Genomic DNA, 24,508 nt, shown 5'->3' with positions numbered 1-24,508 from the left:
TTGTCCTTTACTGTAACAGCACTAAGCGGCAATAATTGATTAGACACAGAGGGTGGGATAATGTTTCAAATGTAATGGAGCAAAAGCCTTCTTTTTAGAAGATTTAAGTGGGTCTTGGTCTTGATCCACAACCATGCATATCAGCGAAGTAGTGAAATTTAAACTTGACAAGGCAAAATCTAATATAATGGTAGCTGAAACTGGTAGAGTTATCAGCAGAAAATCAAGGGCAAGGGAAAAGCAGCTATTAAGGTGAAATCCTAGCCCTGTAGCTGATTTTCCTTTACAAGGAGTAGATAATGAATGAAGATTGGATCTTAGCTAAAAAATCAAAGAATTATTTTGTAAGATTACAGATATCAAACTTCCTTCTTGCCCACTTGGCCATGTCACAGTACTATAGATTCAAGAATGGTTGCAGCCATTCATCTCATCAAATCCATACCTGCTCTTATGTAAAGTCATAGAGAGATACAGCACGGAAATAGGCCCTTCAGCCCACCATGTCTGCGCCAACCCTCAGACACCCATTTACACTAATCCTACATTAGTCCCATTTTTTATTCTCCCTGCATTTTCATCATTTCCCCCTGGATTCTACCTCTCACCTGTGCACAGCGGTTAATTAACCTACCAACCAGCAGGCCATTGGGATGTGGGAGGAAACTGGAGCACCCAGAAGAAACTCATGTGGTCACAGGGAGAACATGCAAACTCCTGACAGGCAGAACCCAAGGTCAGGACTGAATCCAGCTCTCTAGTGCTGTAAGGCGGTGGGTCTACAAGCTGTGCCAATCTTCTGTCCTAACTTACACTCAATAATTTCCACTACAGAAGTAGTCCCTCTCCTTAGCCCTCTACCCATGGCCCTGCAAATTCTTTCCTTTCAGATGTTCAACCAGCTCCCTTTCAATATTACAACTGAATCATCTTCATTACTAACTTAGCAGTGCTTTCCTATCCACTCAATGCATTAAAAGATATCTCTTAATAAAAAAATATTTTCTTCAAGTTAGTTTTGGTTCAATTGCCAATCACCTTCTTTCTATTTCATCTCGTCTCTGGCTGTTCTTTTACCAGACCGTCACCTTCCCACACTAATCCCATATTCCTTGGTTGCCCAATATCCAATCAATCTGCATAAATCTTCAGACATGCAGCCTGAAACGTTAACTCTGCTCCTCTCTCCATGGATGCTCCCTGAATTGCTGAGTGTTCCTAGCATTCTTTATATTTATTTCAATTTTCCAGCATTACAGTTTTTTTGATTTTCATCTACTGATCTCTACCTTGAATATCCTCATTGACTGAGCTCTTCTCGAGTGAATATCCTCATTGAGTGAGCAGCTGTCTTGGGTAAAGAATTCTAAAGATACATGATGTTCTGGATGAAGAAACTTCTTCTCATCTCACTCCTGAATGGCTGACCCCTTACTTTGAGAACCCCTTTGGTTCTAGACACCCCAGCTGGGGCAAGCATCATCCCTGCATTTATCCTGTCAAACTCTATAATAATTTTGTACGTTTCAATGAGACTGCCATTTATTCTGCTAAACTGGAATATATGGGCCAAATCTGCTTAAAGTCTCCTCAAAGTACAACTCCCCTCTCCCCATCCCAACAATTAATCTGGCGAGTCTTCCTTCTACTCTCTCTCTATTGCAAGTATATCTTCCCTTAGGTCAGGAGACCAACCTGTACCTGCTATTCTAGGTTCTATCATACCAGGGCCCTATATAATTGTAGTCAGTTGTCCTTATTCTTGTGTTCCAATTCCTTGCCAATAAAGGAAGAGAGGATAATTATTCTGTTGGCCTTTCTAATTGCTTGTTGTACCTGTGTGTAAACTCTGTGTGATTCACGTACAAGAGCACCCAGGGTTTTCTGAATACCACCAGGTTTCAACCTCTCACCTTTAAAATAATACTTCAATTTTCTGTGCTTTTTTTACAGACTTGAATGACCTTATATTTTTCCCACATCGTCTTCCCTCTAAACCACCCTTGCCCGTTCATTAAAGCATCTCTGCAACCTCCTCACAACTCACAGTGCCACCCACCTTGGTATCATTGCAGACTTTGATATATTATACTTAGTCCCTTCAACCAAATCATTGATATAGATTGTGAATAGCTCCCTGCAACACCCCAATAGTCACAGCCTCCCATCCAAGAATGACCCATTTATTCCTACTCTCTGTTTTCAGTCCATTAATTGATCCTGAATCCATGTCAGAATATTATCTCCAAATCCCATGAGCTCTAGTTTTGTATGGCAGCTTATCAGCCTTCTGAAAATCCAGACACTGTATACCACATCTACTATTCCCCCCTTATCTCTTCTGTTGGTTACAATCTCAAAAAAAACCAAATATGTCAAACATGATTTCCTTCTCATAATTCCATGTTGACTTTTCTCAGTTCTATTATTGTTTCCCAACTGCCCTGTTACTTAATAATAGATTCCAGCATTTTCCTACTACTGGCCTTAGTTCCTTCATTTCTTAAATAGTGGGGTTACATTTGCTGCCTTGTATATCTATGGGAACTGTTATAGAGTCAATGGACTTCTAAAAGATGACAACCAATGTATCTATTATCTCCATAGTCACCTCTTTCTAACTTACCCTTTGACTCTCACCAACTTTTACCGATGTACCATAAAAAGCATCCTATCTGGATGTATCAAGGCTTGGTATGGCAACTGCTCTGCCCAGGACTGCAACAAACTGCAGAGAGTTGTGGACACAGACCAGCGCATCACGGACACCAGCCTCCCCTCCTTGGACTCTGTCTTTACCTCTCGTTGTCTTGGTGAAACAGCCAGCATAATCAAAGACCCCACCCACCTGGGACATCCTCTCTTCTCTCCTCTTCCATCAGGTAGAAGATACAGGTGCCTGAGGGCACGTACCGCCAAACTTAAGGACAGCTTCTACCCCACTGTGATAAGAATATTGAACGGTTCATTTATACAATGAGATGGACTATGACCTCATGATCTACCTTGTTGTGACCTTGCACCTTACTGCACTTTCTCTGTAGCTGTGACACTTTACTCTGTACTGTTACTGTTTTTACCTGTACTACATCAATGAACTTTATACTAACTCAATGTAACTGCACTGTGTAATGAATTGACCTGTACGATCGGTTTGTAAGACAAGCTTTTCACTGTACCTCGGTACAAGTGACAATAATAAACCAATACCTCTTCAAAACCTTGGGATGCAGGTCATTTGGTCCTGGGGGCCTTATTGGCTTTCAGTCCCATTGCTTTCTCCTTCATTGTTACAAGTGTTTTCAATTCCTCATTCACTGTTATTCACCACTTTTTCCAGGAGGTTTTCTGTGTCTTGTGAAGACTGACACAGTATATTTGTTTAATTTCTCTTCCATTTCCTTATTTCTCAATATTATTTCTTTTTCTCAGATTCATTTGCTAATCTTTTCATTTTTTGACATCTATAGAAGCTTTGCTTTTCTGTTCTATTTTCTCTGAGGTTAATTTGGCATTTTGCTTCCATTTCCCTATCAACATCTGGGTCCTCATTTGATGGATTCTGAATTTTTCCAATCCTCAGGCTTCTGTGCTTCTTCACAACATTATAATCCTTTTCCTTTGATCTAGTCCCATTATCTTTCTCTTGTTAGACTTGCACTGCTTTGCCGGCTGGCATTTTGACTCTTAAAAGATATGTATTTGACGTAAGTTATGTATTAGTTCTTCAAATGTTGGCCATTATTTTCATGTCTTTTAAAGTAGTTTCCCATTGTCCCATAACAAACATGCCTCATATCTTTGTAATTTGCTTTATTTATATTTGCCACTGGTTATAGAATGAACTAAATTGAGTCACAAGAGATATAGCATGTCAGCAGACCATTCAGCCCACTGAGTCCATGCCAACCATCAGCCACCCATTTATACTCATCCTATGTTAATCCAATTATTTTTATTCTCCCCACATCCTCATCAACTCTCCCCAGATTCCTTCACTCACCTACACACTTGGGGCGATTTACAGTGGTCAATTAATTAATCATTGTTCATTGCAGAACACTGGATCTAAAATAGTCTGTGATAGCATTGGTTCCCTCAGCTACTGAAAACCATCTCCTATATACTCCATGAATTCATCCTTGACACTATGACTCTTGTACTCTGCTTAGTGCTATGTTGCAAGGCGCTGAGTCATTAAGAGTGCCCTTGGTCCTCCAGTCTAAGTACTCACTGGTACATACCCACAGTACTTTAAAAAACATCATCAGTTTGGGCTACAGACTGCTTGTGAAAACCCAGCTGCCAGGAACCTTTCCATGAATCCTTACCATCTGCTGGTGCTGGGAACACATCCTGAATACCATGTGAGGTACCACTGTACTGTTAACATTCTTAGCCTGGTCTACATTGTAACTTAAAGTGCCTCATGATTATTATATCACCCTTGTTCCAGGAGCCTCTATTTCGCTGATTTATGCTGTGCCCTGCATTACTATTACTGTTTAGGGATCTGTGTAAACTCCCACCAATGTTTCTGCCACTCACTTATCGTTACCTATTTCACTGCTTTTCACTACACCTTGTCCTTTCTCTTTCACTTTCGAAGTTTCCTCTCACCAGGACCCTCCCCTAGACTAATTAGCTCAAAGTCTTACCTGCAGCTTGAGTTACACAATTTGCTGTGATATTGATCCCAGTCTGATCCCAGTGAAGCCTGTCCCAGCAGAATAGGTCCCTCTTTCCCCATTTCTCTCACAGTAATTTTTAAGCCATGCTTTCAGCTCTCTGATCTTATTTACTCAATGCCAATTTGGGTATGGCCCAGGAAGTAATACATAGAATATTATCTTTGTTTTTCTGTTTTTATTCAATTGGACCCTAGTTGCTCATATATTCATCAGAACACCTATCCATTTCATGGGTTCCCACATGGGACAACTGGGTCTTCTCCACCCCAACCCCCAACTGCAAATTCCCCTCCATCCCTGAAGAGATGTCCTTAACCCTAGCACCAGGCAGGCAACAGAGCCTTCAGGACTCATACTCCCAAGTGCAGAGAACACAACCTATCTCCTTCAGTCTATTGTCTCACCCATTACTACATTCCTTTTCACTCCTTCAACTTGAACACCCCCAGGTACAGAGCGTTGTGTTCAGTTTTTTTCCTCCTTCCTTGCTCTTGGGCTACACTGGTTGCAAGAATTGCATACCTGTTGAATATGTTCAAGGGCTGAGTCTCTCCCAATACTTTCTTCTGGGTCCCCATACCTGCCTCGCTCGTCTGTCCCTTTTGACTGACTCATTTTGCAGTCCTTTATCTGATATGACTGCCTCCTGGGATGAAGCATCCAGGCAATTCCCCCCTCCCCAATGCCCCCAGTGTTCAAAATGCTGACTGAAGCTCATCAACACTGAGCCAAGGTTCCTTGAGCTACTTACACTTAATGCAGTAACTCCCATATACTACAGATGTGCTATGTTTCAACTCACTTTATGCATATAAACCCTTCCCCCTCAGATCCCTTTTAGAACTACCCACCATATTGTTTCTTCTCATTCTTCCTTCAAAAATATAGCCCTTCATATGTCTCAGCCAGCTACCCATTCCACCTGCCTCCCTGTATTCTCTTGAAGTCTCTTACAGTCCTCCTCCACATTTTGCAAGTTTGGAAATGATGCCCAAAGTGGGTCATGAATTTTCATTAGGAAAATACAGGTGCCGGTACTTGCTCCTGAGGAACCCAGTCTGAGAATCTTTCACTGCAAATTTCTATTTTTTTTTTGCATTTTCTAGTCATTTTTTAAGATCCATTCTGCTGTCGCATCTTTTTTTACATGACCTTCAATCCTAATGACAAGTGTCACCTTATCAATTGCCTTTTGGAAGTCCATATATACAAATGAAGTGCATTTTCTCAAAAACCCTTTCTGTTACTTCATCAGCAATTTATCAAATTAATTAAACACAATTTGCCTTCAGCAGGTCCATTCTGTCTTTCTCTCATTATTCTGCAACTGCTGATTATTGTTTTTAGAACTTTTCCCATCTTCAAAGACTACAGTTATTTGGCTCCTTTCCATATCCTTCTTTGAACAAAGGTGTAATATTTGCAACTTTCCTATCCTCAGCACTATCTTTAGATTAGGGACGTTTGGAAGATTATGGCCAGGGCCCCTGAAATTTATTCCCCAGTTTCCCTCAGGAACCTACACTGCATCCCATCTGAATCAGGAGATTTGTTCACTTTCAGAGCAGCTCGCATTCCGAGTGCCTTCTCGACATCAGTTTTCACGCTATCCAAAATTTCATCTGCATCTTCCTTTGTTGAGACTCCTTCCTTAGTAAAATACTCATTCAGCCATTTCCTTTTGATCTCAAAACATCCTCACCGCTCTTCTTACAAACCTTTGCCTTTTTGCATGCCTATATTTTTGTATTTCCTTTTATGTTTGCCGTTACCTTTTCACATGTTGTCTGCCTCATCTATTTACTTTTTTACTTGCTTTGTGTTCCAGTGTTCCTGACCAGCAGCACTCCACATTGAAATGTCTTCTCTTTGTATTTATGGCAGTGTTTCACGATTTTCATTTGGCATAAAATAAAGACATCACTGTTTCACTGTAAAATGCCACAATGTGAATGCTTTAGCGTTCAGTTCCAATTTGTCTGGGATGCAGAGCAGCAAAGAGACGTTTCAGCAGGGCAGATTTCACATCTGTCCTTTCTGCTGCTGCTTCGTCCATATTACAAAAGAGGATAATGCAGAGTCTGTAATGTCTTCAAGGCAGTATCACCTCAAGTGATTGCGATGTCAGCTATGACAGTGAAACCCGAGTGGTTTATAAACACCATGTCAAACTCAAGAAGCCTTTCTGCCTTGGTACATAATCCTGACTGTGCTATTATTTTCAATCCTGACAAACGTTCTACCTTCATTAACTTGTTTACCGTTTCCAATTTCTGCTTTTCCTCTGGTTTGTGACTCCAGACAGCTGCAGACAGATGGCTTTTGCAGATTAATCATTTGACCTGAACACTAATGGGATCAGAGATAATGTCACCACAGTGCAATATAGCACCGGGGAATATAGCTTGTGTCTGCTACATAGAAAAAGTGATTATAAACAGATAACCACTAAACTTAAAATATTCTGCAGTCTTTCAGCATCCGACTTGGGGCAATGAGCTGTGAGAAAGATTACTTGGTCTGTTATGACTGCTTCACAGTTTGCCATCCGCAGAAGGCAGGTGCTAGATTAATGTGGAATATTTTTGGAAAGAATGTTCATTTTTGCTTTTCCAACACTCAGTTTCTCAATTACTTTTAGCTACATGGCGCATATTTAGAACCTTGAAAGTGATCTGGTATCTGTGTTTCACTTACTGTACATTCATCACTTAGAGGCTATTTGTGTGTGTGTGTGTGTGTGTGTGTGCGTGCGCATGCCCACATGTGCATGTGTGTGTAACTGTATTTATTTGTGTGTGTGTATGTGTGTGCATCTGTGTGTATGTACGTGTGAGAAGAGAAACAAAGGACTGCAGATGCTGGAAGTCCAGCTTCCCCCTTTTCCTATCTTCAGTCGTGAAGAAGGGTCCTGACCCAAAACATTGACTGTCCGCTTTTCTCCACAGATGCTGCCTGTCCTGCCGAGTTCCTCCAGCATCATCATTTTTTCATCTAGATTCCAGCATCTGCAGTCCTTTGTTTCTTGAAAGAATGTGAATTGAGTGAAAAGCTCTGTTAAACTGTGTAATGTCAGAGTTATGGCAACCAGTTGCACACAGTAAACTCCCAGAAACAGCAATGTGATAATGACCAGATAATCTGTTTTCCATGTATGTATCTGTGTGTATGTATGTGTGCATGCATGTGTATATGCGGGCATGGGTGTAGCTGTGTCTGTCTGACTACATATTTGTGTATGTATGTGTGTGTGTGTGCATGTGTGTGTGCGTGCTTGTGTGTGTGTGTGTGTGTGTGTGTGTGTGTGTGTGTGTGTGTGTGTGCACGCATGTGTGTATGAGCATGTTTGTCTGTAAAACTGTGTGCATATGTGTGTGTGGGGGGGGGGGGGGAGAATGTGAAGGGTCCTGACCCAAAACGTTGACCGCCTGCTTTTCTCCACGGATGCTGCCTGTCCTGCCGGGTGCCTCCAGCATCATCATGTTTTTCATCTAGATTCCAGCATCTGCAGTCCTTTATTTCTTGAGATAATGTGAATTGAGTGTAAAGCTCTGTTAAACTGTTGTAATGTCAGAGTTATGGCAATCAGTTGCACACAGTAAACTCCCAGAAACAGCAATGTGATAATAACCAGATGATCTGTTCCACCAGTGTTGATTGAATGCTAAATATTGGGAAGCACACTGGAGGCAACTCCCCTGCTCTACATCAATATAATGTCAGGATCTTTTGAATCCACCAGCAGGTATTGATGTATAGCCCCTACTGTGATGCAAGGCATAGAGCAGTCAATTTGCAACAAGCTCCCACACAGTAATGTGATAATGACCAGATCACTTGCCTTCATTCCATCAGAGAAATTCCCTTAGCTTCACCCACGTTTCACTGCTACCCAGACGAATTTATTTCTCTCTTCTTTAGGTCTGATGAAAGGTCTCTTATCTAAAACGTTTCTCTTTCCATTGCTGCTGCCTGACCTGCTTAGTTTTTCCAGCATTTTCCATTTTCTGTTCTTTTTTAACATGTTGGCTCACTTTTTCTTATCCTGGCCTTACCATTAACAACTTAATACACAGATATAGCATTCAATATGCTGGTAACAACAGCCATTAAGCCATCGCAACTCATCCAGATGCTGAGTTCCTCCAGCAGTTTGTTTTTTACTCCAGATTCCAGCAACTGCAGGCTTTTGTGTCTCCGTTTTGCTGGAGGAGCTCAGCGGGTCAGGCGGCATCTGTGGGGGGAAATGAACAGTTGACATTTCAGGTTGAGACCCAGAATATACCCTGTTTTTCCTACACTCACCCACCCCCACCCCCATCATCCTGTTTTTCTCCCCTCGTCCATCCTCTCCATCTGCCCGTCGCCCACACACTCCTCCCACTGGTTCCCCTCCCCCACTATTCCCATCTGTCCTTCCCACCTCCGTCCCTTGATTCCATGCTCCACCTTCAAGATAAGATATCTTTATCATTTACATGTACATCGAAACACACAGTGAAATGCATCTTTTGCGTAGAGTGTTCAGGGGGCAGCCCGCAAGTGTCGCCACGCTTCCGACGCCAACATAGCATGCCCACAACTTCCTAGCCCGTACGTCTTTGGAATGTGGGAGGGAACCGGAGCACCCGGAGGAAACCCACGCAGACACGGGGAGAACGTACAAACTCCTTACAGACAGTGGCCGGAATTGAACCCGAGTCGCTGGCGCTGTAAAGCGTCGCGCTAACCGCTACACCACCGTGCCTGCCCATCTCATCTTCAGCCTTTGCCACTTCCAACTGTCACCTCCTAGCTTCGGACACTATTTCCATCTTTCTTTCTTCCATCCATTTCATTGGTTCCCATGTAGACCAGGACATCTGGGTCTTCCCCACTCTCCACTGCAAATTCTCCTCCTTCCCGCCCCCCTCACCTGGATCCTCCCATTGCCTGCCAGCTCTTCCTCCACCCTTTATCTCCACTTCATTATACTGGCTATCTCCCCTCTACCTCTCAATGCAAACAAGGTTCTTGACCCAAAACGTCATCTGTCCATTTTCCTCCACAGATGTTACCTGACCCGTTGAGTTCCAATGGCAGTTGGTTTGTTTGTTATAGGCAGACAGCTATGGACCAAACGCAGATAATTAGGATCAGTACAATGCTAGGCATGGACTTGATGGGCTGAAGGGCCTGTTGACTCCGTGACTCCATGAGGCAGCAGGGCATGCGAATAGCTCAGATTTAGGGACAATGGAAGTGGGAGATCCTTCAGTAGAATGTTGTCATCTCAAACTCTGAATGTGACAAAAAAGTGGATGTGAATTCACCAGTTAGGCCATGGAGAGAGCAATAGCCGAAACCAAACTGCTTAAAAATAAATCTTGCTGCCTTAGTAGAAAATATGGAAAGTAATTAACAGGAGTAGAAATATTACTGAACAGGGAACCTGCATCCAACCACATGCAGCAGGATGGAACAGAATAAGGATTGTTTCAGGAGCACTAATTTACTGAGTTGTGAAAAACCCTTTTCAAATGCATGGCTTTATGATGCACTTTTCAAGAACAGATTAAGCCTTCTTTGGTATTTTTATCTCCTTAAGATCCACTGTGTCTTAAATTGCCACCTCTTTGCTACAAGGAACCACTCCCTATAGTATGAAACCTAATTACAATAAAACAATAGGAAAGAAAAATAAAATGACATTGACATCAGGGGAGCTACTGATGGTGTGAAGTCTCATTCTTTGAACAAATTATGATTGCTGTAAGAAATGGAATAAAATGCTGGCTGATTTGTTCAAATAAATAGAGCAAGACAGCTGTAATCTATAATTTACATTAAATTAATTCCACCCACACCTTATTCAAAAGTGTTTCTATTTTTTTGAAGAAGTCTATAAGTCTGTCAGTATTGTACTCTGTGAAGCATGAAAGATAAGGTCCCCTTCTTACTGACCCTGGCTCAGCAACTCCCAACCAAACCGTCACACCCCCACCCGACTGTCTGACTTGCTGCAACACACAAAACACTGGAGGAACTCAGCAGGTCAGGCAGCACCAATGGAGGGAACTGCACAGTCGACGTTTCGGGTCGAGACCCTTCATCTGGACTGGTCATCTGACTTGCTGCATGCTTCGAGACTGAGACGTTCAGGCATGGGCTGATCAGTGACCGGTAATAATCATGTTACAAATATGCCAGGCAATTATCATTTTGAACAAAAGCAAGTATAACTGCCTACCCTTGATGTCCAATGGTAATACCATCCCCAAGTCCCCCTCCATCAATATCCTGGGAGTCACCATCAATCAGAAACTCATTTGGATCAACCACATAAATACTGTGGCTACAAGACACCTTTCCAACCTCAGCAATGCTATCTGTGCCTCTCTGTCTGATTCCAACTCCAGGGCACCAAACACAGAGAGACCTGGAGGTGATCACCAAGAACTTCACAGGGTGGGAGGGGTTTGAAACCCCTGGAGCAGCTGCAGTGATACTGCGTGAGGGACTGGGAATGAGTCTGACCCACAATTCAGAGTACCCATGACAAGATATGGATTGCCTCCAGGAAGTGTGAGTGGTTGGCTTTGCTGCACTAACCCTGAGATGGCTTTGTTCACAAAAATTAACTGAGCACCAGAGAAAGAGGCATCTTCCCAGGTCATGGGCAGGGGTGACAGTGGGGGAAGGTCCAGCAGAATGGTTTCCAGACTTGGATTGCACAGAAAGAGTTAATTAAATAATTTATTTTATGTATAGATAGTTGTTATTATGACTGTGTTACTATTTTTAACAGGGAAAGGGATGTGGTATGTTGGATATGTATATACTCCTGAATTTTTCCTGTGTTAGTGATCATTTCCAAGTGAAATTACTGCAATTGCAAAGTTGGACTAAGCATTTCCAATTCAATCCATGTCAACACATTCAATATTTTCTCAGCTACAAACATCCCAACAACATCAATTGTTGTCCAATGAACATTTCGTCCTCTTTCTACATAAATTGAAACTCCCAGACCTGGAAGATAATTGCCATTGACAGCCACAAGAAAATGTGACAGAGCACAATATGATGTATTCTTTGTACCAACGTCATTTAATAGGGCATCTGCTGACATCAGGACATGTCAGGAGGCAGCTCTAAAACTCACTGGACACTTCCCAAACACATTCCAAACTACAGCAACATTCAGCTATCTGACTATTTTGAAATTCCAATGGTTTGGCATCTGGCTCACCTGGTGAACCTGATTCTGCCCTCAGAACACTCTATGCAAAAGATGTATTTCACTGTGTGTTTCGATGTACATGTGACCAATAAAGATATCTTATCTTATCTTACCTAATGTTTGCTGTGCTCCCTTTCCAATCACTCTGTCCCTTTAACACATCCTGCCCCCTGTTCCCACGATCCCTCCAACACACTGAGGCCCCAGTTCCCACACTTGCTCTAACTCACTGGGGCCCTGGTTCCATTGCTCCCTCTCACACATCGGGGTCCCAGATCTTCCGCTCCCTTTAAATTTACTGGTTCACTGGAAAATTTATCATACTATGTAATATCTGAAGAAAAAAATTAAAAGTGTTTTGAGGTATATATAGGAACTGCATCCAATAGTCCAGAAATTCTGCCAGTCCAGCGTCACTATGCCAGATTATTGGAATTTGACTGTAACAAGTGCTTTCTGAGGGAATGTAACTAATGGGAAAATAATGTTATGCTTGGCTAAGTGATCATCCCACAGGTAGCAGAAGAAGTTCTGAGAGGATAACTGACCCAAGGGTGAACGTGACAAGGAGAGAGCTTCTAGTCAAACATACGTTACTGAAGGGAACAACAATCAGCTAACAGCAGTGGCTGATACACAACAATGCATCAGAATTCATACCACATTATACACATAGTTCACTAAAGGTATACATGCTCTCAATATACTGCAGTCCTTCTCCTGTTAAAAATAGAATCAAACATGTAACAACAAGTGTCTATGCATATATTACGTTGCTCTATTAACTACTTACATTCTAATTATTTACAAACACACATATTTGAAGATCAATAACTACAAACACAGCCAATTTACTAATCCCCTCTACAGCACTATAATAAGGTAAACGAGTGTGTACCTCAGATACTGATAACCCAATAAACGACTTCTCCAGCAGGCTTCATGGATGACAGATCTCACATCCTGCATAAAGTGATACTTTGAATATACATAAACGTGAACTCAGTACATCAAAGATCTTTCGAAACATCAGTTGTAAATTCCACACCTAACATGGACCAATACATCCATTAACTACTTCAGTAATTACCACCCTACTTTGTTTTCAAGGTATTCCCAAATATTACAAACATACTGACAATTTCTAACTCACTTTTCTTTAATGCTTCCTACCTTTTTGCCTTTGTGCACTGTTTAACATCAGGGCTCTCATTTCAATTCTCCCTGGACCTCTGCTGGCCTTTTAGCCAGGACGTTATAATCTTTGACATCTCTGGACAGTCTCCAGTGTATGCATCGTGACCATCTCCGTTCTCTGACTTTCTTGTTGCACCTCAGCTACAGTACACTGAGCTGACATCAGTAAGTCTGCTAAGGTAACATCATGCAAGGGATCTTTAGATTCTTAAATTTCCTCCACATAGCAACATGATCCTCCCTCATCCTCAAGACATAGAGACATACAGCACAGAAACAGGCCCTTAGGTCCACCAAGTCCATGGTGACCATCAACCATGCATTTACAATAGTCCTACATTAATCCCATTTTTTTATTCTCCCCATATTCTCATCAACTCCTTCCCAGATTCTACCATTCACTCGTGCACCTAAGGGCATTTACAGTGGCCAATTAACCTACCAACCTGCACATCTTTGAGATGTGAGAGGAAACCAGAGCACCTGGAGAATGCGCAAACTCCATCCAGACAGCACCCCGAGGTCAGGATTGAACCTGGATCACTGACATTGTGAGGCAGCGGATCTACTAGCTGCGCCACTGAGCCTGATTCAGCCAATCAGCAGCTCTGTGTACAGCAGAAGTCTTGTAGACACAACTTTCTTTTCCAAGACCTGCAGAGCCTCTACCACTACAGTTGTCCCTTCCAATGTGATGAGAATGCCTTCTCTACAATGCTCCTGGTCGAACTTCTCAACTTACCAAGTTAACTAGTGATGTGCCAGTTCTATTACAGATTGGGTCTGAGGAGGAATGTGTGACATGAGCCATAAGGAGATAGAAATGGAAGAGTACAAGGTTTGGTCGACAGGTGGAATGCTAGAGGCTCAGTTATTGCAAAGATTGCCTGCACAAGAGAGTGCAATGGGATCCAATAATGCGGAGTCATGGGCTGCACTGGAACTACCTACACAGGCAAATGATAACGTGATCTTCCCAAACGCGAAGTTGTGGTGTGAGTTGGTAATATCAATGAAGAAATATTTTTTTGAACCCCCGGGGATTTGCGGCATTGACTGTTGGTGTGTCTGCCAACAGGATGCATGCAATTGTCTGCATCACAACTAGGCAGCAAGTAAAGCAGATGTTGCACTATAAATGCAGGGAGGTAGTTGGATAGAGGGAGTCCATTTGGTGGAGCACAGTAGAAGGAGGAAAGGAAACATTTCAGGGCACAGCACCAGGAGATCCCAAAACGCAGATCAGGTGAGATGTCCTGGGATAATTTGGTATTGGTATTGGTTTATTATTGTCACCTGTACCGAGGTACAGTGAAAAACTTGTCTTGCATACCGATCGTACAGGTCAATTCATTACACAGTGCAGTTACATTGAGTTAGTACAGAGCGCATTGAGGTGAACAATCCTTGATGAGTACTTTGGGTCTGGAGTTCAATGAAGACAGTGATCTTGTCTTTCCTGTGCAATGGGAGCTTTTGGGGTCCTCGTTCCATTTACCTCTCTGGAAAGCATCCCCTGTGCCCACATACATTCTTTCTCAGACAGACCTTCCCTTATCTTCTTAGATGGTTAAACTGTTTCATTCTCCATGGTCACTTTTAAAGCTGCAGCCAATGATCCTGCTGGCTACATGCATGATCTCCAGAGTCCTTGGAACCTCCCAAGCCCACCTTTCCAATGGTCTTCTTTGAGTAGGGGATGTCCAGAGAACCCAACAGCTTGAGTGCATCCAAGCATCAATGAATCACACGCTACCTCAAGTAATTTGATCCTGGTCAGTGATTACTTACATGACTCTGGCCCATCACCACATGTCTTTCCACTCACAACCCAACAGGGTATCTCCACATACCCGGAGACTTCCTCCTGCATGGATGCCTAACACTAGCTTGCTCTAACTCAATGGCGTAAGAGCATGGCAACTCTTTGCAAGCTGCTCTCAGTAGATCTATCCATTACCAATTGCTCTACGGGCTTGCAAGGATATCAATGTGCATGCTAATCACAGTGTCTTGAATTCATCAGATTCCCAATGTATTGTTGATAATTCTGCAGGTGTATGGTGAGGCCAACAATAAGGATAGAGCTTTTAATCAAATGGTTTAACATACCAACTCTCCCTCTTTGCTCTCTGATTCCAGGGCACAGGTGAGCTAACAGCTCTGTTCCATACCTCTGTCCAGGACAAACCAGGTCTACCATCCTTATCAGCAATTGCCTTTGTCACAGGGGTACATACCTGTTTTTTGCCTTATTTTGTGGAATTAAAACACTGGGCTGTCCTGACTGGGAATTCTGAGGCAGGGTGAGTCCTATAATGGCAATCGTTTGGCCTCCAGCCTTACCATCTGCATGACTTGCAACCTTCCTGCCTCTTACACTCACGTGACCTATTGTTTTCCCGCTGAAGCCACTTGCAGCATCTCTGTGTCTCAGCCACACCACCATCTGGGTTTACTAACCATACCTGCACCCCCAGACCGTGTAGTATGCAAAGCTGCTTTATGTTTGTCAATACTTTTTCCAACCTGTGACTATTTCGCAAACTCCCTCAAAAGTCAGACCCAAAACATGACTGTGGCAAGTCCAACAGTTTTGCTTGAACTCTCCTCATTTGTCAACCCACATCCCTAAACCTCACAGTGACTGACCTGAAAAGATCTGAAAATTGCAGCTGTAATCCAGTGCCATTAAGTTGACAACATAACCAACAGCTATTCCTTCTGACCCTCCTGCACTAACTAAATATGTAACTCACAAACAGCTTTGAAGATGCTGGACTAAAATTCTTACAATGTCGTCATAGAAGTTTTAGCCACTTTCCTGTGGCAAACAAACACTGTTGTATTTTCTGTGTCTCGCCTTCCTCTTTGCACCGCTAGTGTGCTCTACGTCCTCCCCCAAGACCTTGATGATCTCTCTCTCTCTCTCTCTGGAATATCTCTACCAATTTCATGTGCATAGCAAATGGCTGCGATCACTCATACTTCTCCAGCTTAACAACATGTCTGCCACATCCACTGGCTGGCATCATTACCTCTCTATTAGGAGATCTCTTGCTTACTACTTTGCTACTTCCTCAGGAGCAAGATCCCAAACTCATCATTAATGTAGCATCCATGGGTTCTTCTGTATTGCTGTTCAGTAGGGCAAAAACTTCTAACCTAATCTCCTTCAATGAAGAGTATGATACTCAACCAACAACATATCAGAAGTAATGCCACAAGGTTCTTAAAGATACATACACACCCAGTCTTGGTCTGCCCCATGTCAGCCTATGTGCTACTGCCGTCTGGGATTTGTCCCTTTAAGGATTGAGCACATTTTTCGAGTGTTATGCAGCAAAGTGGCCGCAGTGTTGCAGTGATGTTACTTCCATTGAGACCCACACAGGCTAAAGTTCTTCAGAGGTGGAAAGCATGCACGTTTAATATTAACCAGTTTTGTGAACTTTTGGTATTGGTATTTGTATTGGTTTATTATTGTCACTTGTACGAGGTACAGTGAGAAACTTGTCTTGCATACCGGTCGTACAGATCAATTCATTACACAGTACAGTTACATTGGGTTAGTACAGAGTGCATTGAGGTAGTACAGGTAAAAACAGTAACAGTACTGAGTGAAGCACAGCTACAGAGAAAGTGCAGTGCAGGTAGACAATAAGGTGCAAGGTCACAACAAGGTAGATCGTGAGGTCAGAGTCCATCTCAGTGTATAATGGAACTGTTCAATAGTCTTATCACAGTGGGGTAGAAGCTGTCCTTAAGTCTGGTGGTACGTGCCCTCAGGCTCCTGTATCTTCTACCCGATGTAAGAGGAGAGAAGAGAGAATGACCGGGTGGGGTCTTTGATTATGCTGGCTGCTTCACCAAGACAGCGAGAGGTAAAGACAGAGTCCAAGGAGTCCGTGATGCGCTGGGCTGTGTCCATGACTCTCTGCAGTTTGTTGCGGTCCTGGGCAGAGCAGTTGCCGTACCAAGCCGTGATACATCCAGATAGGATGCTTTCTATGTTGCATTGATAAAAGTTGGTGACAGTCTAAGGGAACAAACCAAATTTCTTTAGCCTCCTGAGGAAGTAGAGGCGCTGGTGAGCTTTCTTGGCCATGGCGTCTATGTGATTTGACTAGGACAGGCTGTTGGTGATGTTGGGGCCAGAACTACTCGAACACCTGAAAGAAAGATGCAATCAAATTTCTCAGTAACAAAGTGACGTTGGTGGATATTGGGACATGCGTTACTGTGAAATCCACAGTACAATTTCACAGGGAGATTACAATGCTGGTTGCCAACTCCAGAGCTGGAAGTAATCCTGGAGGTTGTTTTACATTAGCTTTCGCCTCATCATCACATTCACACCTTTGGTCACCCATCGTGTCCATCCAGTGGGAAAGTGACTAACATTCCATTGCCCTCCTGATGTCGTCTCAGTGCTTCAGTCAGAGGGCACCTCATTCCCATCCCCAAGGAAGTTATAACTGGTCACATGCTCAAAGAAAGTTTTAAGAAAATTGGGGCCACTGTGAATTTTCTCCATGTGGCTTGCAAAAGTGTTGTGGAGGTTGAAATTCAGTTCCTGAGATTCCCGAATAGTCTGGGAAGGAGGGGCCAGATTGGAAATTCTAATTACAGGGCCATTGATTGACAGCTTCAGGTATTACAGAACAATTTCTCCCTGTAATACAAAGTGGCCTTAGCACTTCCCACTGGTGAAAATCTGACGATCATTTGATGCTGACCCCTTGAGCACATATCAGTGGCTTGAGCAAAGCTTCAGTGTAGAACGTACATATGATGAACACAGGCTGTTGTCAGCACTATTACAACAGGCACACAGTAGCACATACATAACACAGCTGCTCCTTTAATCACGGATAGGTAGTGTTACAATCTATCATTCCCTGTTGTTTAAATCACTTTACACCCAGTTAGTTGATCTTTATGGAGTCTGGGTTTTTTCTGAGGAAGTTTACTCTCCGTTGACGATTAAATTCAAAGCTAGTCTGCTGCCCTGCAGCTATTAGGAAAGGCATCTGCTAACACACATGAAATTCCCTTGTGGCCTTTTCACATCTTCAAAGCAAGGAAACATAATTAATACGCTGTAGGGTTTAATGGGAAAGTGGCATAGAAAGATAGGCTTCAAGCAGATAGAGGAAGAGAGAGAAAGAGAAGAAAAAGCACACGCTCGTGGTTCTGAGCAGATCAACAATCCACTCCTTCCACAATTGATTAGCTGAGTCTGTCTGTATTTGGGGTTGTGTGCAGTAATTGGCATTGATGGGCTGGACTGCATATCCCAGAGAACTGGTCAGAGAGCAAGATAAAGAGAGAGCGTGTGTGAGTGAGAGAGAGAGAGAGAGAGAGCGAGAGCGTGTGTGAGAGAAAAAGAGAGTGTGTGAGAGAGAGAGAGAGTGAGTGAGTTAGTTTGTGTGTGAGAAAGAGAGAGAGAGGTGGGGGTTGCTGCTGGTGTCAGGACTCTCCAGGAACTCTACAGTAAAAGGCAAGAGGGCAGAGATTAAAGGCTGAAATGAATGAAAGACTGCTTGCTGTGTGCAGAAGCCTGGAATAATGCAGCAGCAGAGCAGTTCTGTCCCTCCTGGCACTGGGACTGCTTGGACTGAGAGCTGCACGTGTGGATATTTCTCTGGATGACTTGGACTTGGCATGTCATCCCTATAGCGACAGACCGAGGGATCAGCAACATGGGACAGTGCTGTTGTAAAACCAGAAAGAAGCCTTCTCGCCAGCCCAGAGGTACTATTAGTTAAGCAAATACTTGCACTAAGTTTTGTTCACTTGCTTAACAAGTTAATGAGCAGGATAATCCTGCAGATATAGATCATTGTTTACATTCTATGTGGTTTTCTTGGCTTCCACAATCATCTATTGGTATTGGTTTATTATTGTCACTTGTTATGAACCTAGTGGGGAATTTGTGTTTTGTGCTTGATTTTAGTATGCTTCAAAGTTTATTTCAACATCCAGGACAGCACGTTCTTTACCTGATTGTGCCAGTGATGAACCCAGCTGGAGTACGATGCAGCCAAAAGATTCAGGGTTCTTGCACCCAAGGGAATATTTTAAAGGGGCATCACCTCCCAGACAAGAGTTTCACAATCGTCCATTAGTCCTTGTAACTTTGAAGTAAACTGAAATTGAAACAAAGTTATTTCGTCACACTCAAGTGTCATCATTAGGAAGGCACTGCAGTGCGCCCAAGCACCCCCAAATCAAACAACCACTTGCTTTTCATGAAGAGGTGACCTTTAACCCTGGGACTTCATTAAACAGAGGCAATAGTGACCTGCAGCCAAGAGCAAGCTCGATGAAATTTGTACTAAACCCTCCTCCGGTGTGGTGTTTTGTCTTAAAGTTGGAAACTTTTCTTATGGTGTTGTTCAATTTCATTGCAAGGTGTAAATGAAAGGTGTAATTTCAAGGCTTCCTTGTATATCCAAAATGGGCTGCATTCTGTGGTCAATCCCTCACTACCCATGGCAGATATCACAGGAGGGGAGTGAAACTTAAAAACCACTATACTTGTTGCTGTTTGATCTTACAATACACTGAAGTAATAGTTACGCCAGTTGTGTAGTGTGTATTCATCACAGTTCTCAATAATGCTGGGATTGTGTTCCTTTTCACAGAATCAGTAGGCTTGGATACCACCTCTTTACTCTAATCCCAAAGTATGTGGTTGTTTACGAGTTCCATCAATTTATTTATAGCACTGCTTTTAACCTGACTTTGAGGGAAAGAAATATGCTCCACAAGAAAGATGCCAATGAATATTCCCATTTCAATCCGTTCCCTTCAACATGCTCGTTGTATGATTGAAGGTGGTGTCAACGTTTTTCCTGTATCTGTTGGACAAAGGCTCCACTTGATTCTGAAACCTTGCCAGCCTGCAAGAGAGATTGGCGGCTCTCCTCTTGATTCAACACCCCACCACCATCAGTGTGGCCTTACTGTGTTGAATGCTATGTTCATTGATAATATCCACTCTACCTTGCTATGAGCTCTGCTGTGTGCCAGACGAGGATCAGTAACAGATAGCAAACAATAGAACTTTGATGTCATGTGAGACACCAGTAGAAAACTCATACTGAGAGGAGTCTGTGGAAGAAAGGAAATGAAGCAATTCCTATGGTAATCACATCGGTTTATCTTAACTCACAAATTTTCAGATTACAACAGTGACTACACTTCAGAGAAAAATCCTTCATCAGATATAAACTGATGGAACATCTTGAATTGTGAAAGATGCTATGTAAATGTAGGACTCTCTCTTCTTGATGCTAACTTAGCCTTCCACCAACCCAATATTCATATTCAACCCAATGGCACCTTCCTAATGAGTTCCCACCAAGTCACTGTGGCCATTGCCCATGCAAATGTCCCTTGTCATTGTAAACCAGGTACTGAGTGATTGCTTGATCAGTGTTTTGAGAAACTGAGGGCTATTCAGTTAATCATGGAGTTCAAAGTGGAACAAATGTCAAAGAGAGGGACATGAAAATCTTCCTATAATACTTGTAGGATTCAGAGGAATGACCATGTTGTTACAGGGACAACACACACAAAGCTGGAGGAACTCAGCGGGTCAGGCAGCATCTATGGAGGCAAATGGACAGCTGATGTTTCAGGTCAAGAATCTTCAGCTGCCTGACCCATTGAGCTCCTCCAGCTTTTTGTGTGTTGTTCTAGTTTCCAGCATCTACAATGGAGACACGAGACTGCAGATGCTGGAATCTGGAGCAACAAACAATCGTCGTGATGCAGGGTTTCAACCCGAAACATTGACAATTCCTTTCCTCCTACACATGCTGCATGACCTGTTGAGTTCCTCCAGCAGCTTGTTTGTTCCTCCAGCATCTGCAATCTCTTGTATCTCTCATTTTGCCACTTCAGTGCGAAGTCTCTTCAAGGTATGTTCACTTTGAAGAGGTTTTCCTCCAGTCCAGATGAAGGGTCTCAACCAAAAATGTTGGCTGTCCACTTCCCTCTGTGGATGCTGCCTGACCTGCTGAGGTTCTCCATCTTTTTGTGTGTCATTCCAGCATCTGCAGTCTCTTGTGTCTCCATTTTGTTACAGGATCATTTGCTTTGACTTTTAGGCTTCACCATCAGAAATTAAGCCCACCTCTGCCATTCAGTAAGATCATGACTGACCCAACTTTCTTGGTGACTTTCCTGCCCTCATTTCCATTTGCATCTATCTGTCTCAGCTTTCAATATTCAAGAATTCAGCTTCCACAGCTTTCTGGAGCAAGGCATTGCAAGGACTCACAACCCTCTGAGAGGAAAATTTGTTCCTTATCTCAACCCTAAATGGGTGGCCTCAAGTTCTGAGATCCCCTCTGGTCCTAGACTTCCCTTAAGTGGAAGCACTTTCCCAGGACATACTCTGCCTTGTTTCCTAAGAATCTTCTGCTTCTAAATTACTCTTATAATTCTAAACTCCAATGAGAACGGATACAACTGGTTCAATATTTCCCTGTTAAACAATTCCTTTGCACCTAGGATCATCATAGTGAACCTTTCTGAACTGCCTCCAATGATAATATTATCTTTCCTGAATGAAAAGGACCAAAACCGTACACAGTACTCCATTTGTAGACTTGCTAGTGCTTTGTACAGTTGTACTAACTCTTCCCTGCTCCAGCCCTTTGAAATAAAGGCCAGCATTCCTCACCCTTCCTCATTCCAGGCTGCACCTGCATGTTAAATTTCTGTATGAGGATCCCCTAATCTCTTTGTGTTGCAACTTTCTGCAGCCTTTCTTCATTAAGTGATAATTGCTTTATCTCCAAAATGAACTTCACATTTTCCTACGTTATACTCCATTTGCCAACTTCTTGCCTATTCACCCGTTAATGAATTGTTTGTATCCTCCCCACAGTTTGTCTTTTGTCCCCCACCCACCAACCCACTTTTGTATCTTCTGCGAAAATGGCTGAAGTACATTTGCTTCCTTCCTCAAAATCATTAATGTAAATTGCTTAATTACAATATAGTTTAGTATATTTAGTGTTCAGTTACGTATTAAAGTTGTCACTGTGTGGGCAGTTGTAACAGGTTGGCCTGAGATTTAATCAGATGCCATTTCAGACCCTTTCACCATATTAAAAATTTGGTGGTCTAACATTACAACATTTCATAAAACTGTTGTTGACAAGTTGTGGCTGGCGTGCTATAAATTGTGCCGAAATGCACAGACATGAGGACAAATGAACTCCCCATCCATTACAGCTATATGCCGCGGGCTTCACCCTGCTTTGCTATTTTAAACAAGAACACTCTCCATTGTTTGCAAGAAGGATTTTGAGTAAAGTGTCATTAAAGGCTGGCCAAACTCTGTGTTTCACATGTGGCTGAGATGGACATCAGCTGTCTGGGAATCTCACCCCTCTGGAGGTGTATCAATGAAGGCTTGGATGGATAGAAAGTTAAATTTCAAATTTCATGCACTTTCCCAAGGACAAACGATTGTCTTTGAGTCATATGCAACTGCAGCATAACTGTACACCAAATCTATGCAAAAGGTCAGTGTTTGCAAACATCACTGGCAATATCTGGTGTAGGAACTACAGCCTAGAAATTCCATAGCAGAGTGTATTTCTATCAGACCTGTAAACAAAAACTTTTCCCAAAGGGAAGTGAAAAGTGGCCACTTATTGATCATTTCTTCAGAAATTCAACGCAGGGTATGTCCAGGTGTGAGTGCCCTCATGGTGAGGTCACATGTGCCCCTGACGTGATCTCGCTGTCAGGGGTGCATGGGATGATGCCATTTCCCCCCCCCACGTTCCTTTTGAAGCTTAACAGGGGAACATGGTTACGTTGCCCTGGCAATATCCATCACTGGGCATCCCCAGGACTAGCTAGCCTTCCCAGCACAGTGCTGGATGGAGATCTCCTCCATAACTAAGTCCCATACTTCCTTTTGACCTTTCCCCAATCCACATCTGCAGAAACCACAGCCCAGCTCCCCTGTTCCCCTCCAGCCCTAATCTCTGGGCCCTGAAACCTTGCCCCCATAACTCAGCAATCCCTATAGACTCTTCTCTCAACACCTAGTCAACGTCAACCATTACAGCAAAGGCTTCAGTTTAATCTTACTGAAACATTAAAGATTCTGAGGCAGAGTTGATAGGGTAGACACTGAGAGGACGTTCCTACTCCTGGGGTAATTCAGCACTAGAAGCAGAGTTTCAGCATACAGGACCTCCTCAAGTTACGACAGGGTTCCATTCCTGTGAACTGTTTGTAACCTGGACGGTTTTCACGTTGGAAATGCGAGTTCCCAGATGGCAAAGATGCCTGCAGCAGTTGGCAAATCCATCCCGCCCCTCCCAAACGCTTGTTCATATGTAGGGACCGTACATAAGTTGGGCATTCATAACCTGTGGAGGACCTATTAAGTGTTGCCTATTTAAGACGGAGATGTGCAGGAACTTCTTATCTCAGAACCTTTGGAATGCTCTAACCTGAAGTGGGACGCTGAATCGTTGAATCACTGAACGTATTCAGTGTTGAGAGAGACTTTTGGACTATTGTGAACTCAAGGTTTAGGAGAAACAAACAATGAAGTGGAGGTCAAGATTAGATCAACCATGATTTCGTGTTGGCAGGGTAGGTACAGAGAGCCACAATGGGCAACTCCTGTTCTGAAGCTATGCTATATACATTGATATCTTATGTTCTTCCACCTCTATACTCCCCCACAACTCAGTCCACCACTGCCCCAACCCTGACCCCAGGCTCTGATCACCTCTCCTGCAGTAATTGGCACTCTGATGTCATCTGCAGCACCTCTTATCCAGGTCACAGGGCAGTCAGCAGCCTCCCATTATTACCCTGTTTCTTTCTGCCATTAACCTACACTGGGTAATTTTCAGTGGCCAATTAACCTGCTAACCAGGGATTAAACCAGAGCATTAGGGGTAACACACGCAGTCACATGCAACCTCCATACAGAGAGCACCTGAGATTAGGACTGAACCTGGGTGGGTCCCTGGAGCTGTGAGGCAGCAGCACTACCCTTTGCACCATTACGTTGCCCAATTTGTTGGGTTTCTTAAAAGATCAGTGAAAACAGTGTAACTTGGAACAAGGACAGTTCTGTATAAAGCTTCAGCAGCAGGAAATGGTAACAGATGAGAGCATATCTGGACATTGTGTAGTCCATCAAGCCTTTGCTTCCCATAGGCTACATGAACTGATCTAACCATCTCCTTAAGTATTCCCTGTCATTAACCCCATCAACTGGAAAACGTTCAACCTCTTCACGTCTCCAGTATCCAACCTTGGCCTTATGGATATTGTTTCCTTGCCCAGCCTCAAAGGGTATGTAACCAACCATTTAATTCAAGCAAAACCAGTCTCAATGCCT

General features: G+C 43.1%; 1 protein-coding gene across 1 annotated transcript in view; it reads left to right on the top strand.

The window, feature by feature from the left end:
• The window catches only part of LOC127584571 (rho GTPase-activating protein 22-like), a 370,172-nt gene that overhangs the window by 137,993 nt on the left and 207,671 nt on the right, over positions 1 to 24,508 (top strand). The gene's annotated exons all lie outside the window — the stretch shown is intronic.

The sequence above is a fragment of the Pristis pectinata genome, chromosome 30 (assembly GCF_009764475.1).
Source record: "Pristis pectinata isolate sPriPec2 chromosome 30, sPriPec2.1.pri, whole genome shotgun sequence".
NCBI classification, from domain to species: Eukaryota; Metazoa; Chordata; class Chondrichthyes; order Rhinopristiformes; family Pristidae; genus Pristis; species Pristis pectinata.
This window is presented reverse-complemented; position numbering and strand designations above follow the sequence as displayed.